General features: G+C 41.7%; 1 pseudogene; it reads right to left on the reverse strand.

Moving 5' to 3' along the window:
- Positions 1-1,669: 1,669 nt before the first annotated feature.
- Positions 1,670-2,205, reverse strand: LOC110283688 (annotated as a pseudogene).
- Between the last annotated feature and the right edge of the window lie 243 nt (positions 2,206-2,448).

The following is a 2,448-nucleotide window of genomic DNA, read 5'->3' on the forward strand; positions in this document are numbered from 1 at the left end:
GGGAGGCAGAGGCAGGCGGATTTCTGAGTTTGAGGCCAGCCTGGTCTACAGAGTGAGTTCCAGGACAGCCAGGGCTATACAGAGAACCCTGTTTCGAAAAACCAAAAACCAAAAAACAAAACCAAAAACAAACAAAAGACCAGCCTTAGTCCATGGTGATCTGATAGGGTACATGGGATTATTTGAATCTTCTTGTATCTGTTGAGGCCTCTTTTGTGACCAATTATATGGTCAATTTTGGAGAAGGTACTGTGAGGTACTGAGAAGAAGGTATATCCTTTTGCTTTGGGATGAACTGTTTTATAAATATCTGTTAGATCTATTTGGGTCACAACTTGTTAGTTTCACTGTGTCTCTGTTAAGTTTATGTTTCCATGATCTAGTCATTGATGAGAGTGGGGTGTTGAAGTCTCCCACTATGATTGTGTGGGGTGCAATGTGTGCTTTGAGCTTTAGTAAAGTTTCTTTTATGAATGTGGGTACCCTTGCATTTGGAGCATAGATGTTCAGAATTGAGAGTTCCTCTTGGTAGATTTTTCCTTTGACCAGTATGAAATGTCCTTCCTTATGTTTATTTTTTTATTTTTTTTTCACAATTTTTTTATTATGTATTTTTCTCAATTACATTTCCAATGCTATCCCAAAAGTCCCCCATACTCCCCCACCTTATGTTTATTTGATAACTTTTGGTTGAAAGTTGATTTTATTCGATATTAGAATGGCTACTCCAGCTTGTTTCTTGGGACCATTAGCTTGGAAAATTGTTTCCCAACCTTTTACTCTGAGGTAGTGTCTGCCTTTGGCACTAAGATGCATTTCCTGTAAGCAGTAAAATGCTGGGTCCCATTTACTTATCCATTCTGTTAGTCTTATATCTTTTTGGGGGAATTGAGTCTATTGATGTTAAGATATATTAAAGAACAGTGATTGATACTTCCGTTATTTTTGTTGTTAGAGGTGGTATTATGTTTGTGTGGCTATCTTCTTTTGGGTTTGTAGAAAGATTTCTTTCTTGCCTTTTTTGTTTGTTTGGTTGGTTTTTTTTTCCACACAGAGTTTCTCTGTGTAGCCCTGGCTTTCCTGAAACTCACTCTGTGGACCAGGCTGGCCTGGAACTCAGAAACTGTCTGCTTCTGCCTCTCTAGTGCTGGGATTAAAGGTGTGCGCCATGACTGCCCAGGTACCCTTCTTGTTTTTTCTAGGGTGTAATTTCCCTCCATGTGTTGCTGTTTTCCATCTATTATTCTTTGTAGAGCTGGATTTATGGATTCATGGATATTGTGTAAATTTCATTTTGTCTTGGAATGTCTTGGTTTCTCCATCTAGGGTAATTGAGAGTTGTTTTTTTTTTTTGTTTTTTTGTTTTTTTTTTGTTTTTTTGTTTTTTTGGTTTTTTTAGGGTGCAAAAAGTATTTTATTTTTATTTATTTATTTATTTATTTATTTATTTTTGGTTTTTCGAGACAGGGTTTCTCTGTGTAGCCCTGGCTGATCCTGGAACTCACTCTGTAGACCAGGCTGGCCTCGAACTCAGAAATCCACCTGCCTCTGCCTCCTGAGTGCTGGGATTAAAGGCGTGCGCCACCACGCCCGGCAAGTATTTTATTTTTAAACTTATAAAGTTTGAACACAAAATAGCCTAGTTTAGACGAGTTTCCAAGCCGAGTGCACTTGCATGGAGCTCAGTTTCTGGCTGATGAACAGTTCCTAATACCCTATGTGGGTGCCTACGTTCTCATCTGTGGGTGGTGAGCCATCCAGCGTCGGCTGGCAACATCCCTTTTTGCCTTGGTAAGGGCTTAACAACCATTAGGCGTTATTGTAGTCTTACACAGCCATTGCTGTCCCCAATGTCTCCTGCGAGGCATAAACCATGTACAGGAAGCAGTCTTCATCTCTCTCACTCTCGTACACTTCAGAGATGGGCGTGGACACACTCACCATGCTGTGCCCATTCACCAGGAGGAAGAAGGCTTGGTTAGCATTAAGCTGCAAGCGCCGTGTAATTATCTTGATGAGCTCGCTCATGTTCACGTGATCAGGTACCAGGAACTTGGTCTTGTCCAGGACGGGCAGCTGCTTCTCCCCCTTGTATCGCTCTATAATCACTGGGTTCTTGGTGGGGTGCTGCTCCCGGATGAGCCGGATATCTTCCACTCTTTGTTCAAAGCTCCGGCGCTGGTTGAAGGTCTTCTCTGACAGCATGGTGCACGGGGGTCCCGAGTCAGACGATCTGACTCCAGCGACGATCACTTCCCTTGTGTGAGAGTTTTGCTGGGTATAGTAACCTGGGCTGGCATTTGTGTTCTCTTAGGGTCTGTATTACATCTGCCCAGGATCTTCTAACTTTTATAGTCTGGTGAGAAGTCTGGTGTAATTCTGATAGGTCTGTCTTTATATGTTACTTGACCTTTCTCCCTTACTGCTTTTAATATTCTTTGTTCAATG

The sequence above is a fragment of the Mus caroli genome, chromosome 17 (genome assembly GCF_900094665.2).
Source record: "Mus caroli chromosome 17, CAROLI_EIJ_v1.1, whole genome shotgun sequence".
NCBI classification, from domain to species: Eukaryota; Metazoa; Chordata; class Mammalia; order Rodentia; family Muridae; genus Mus; species Mus caroli.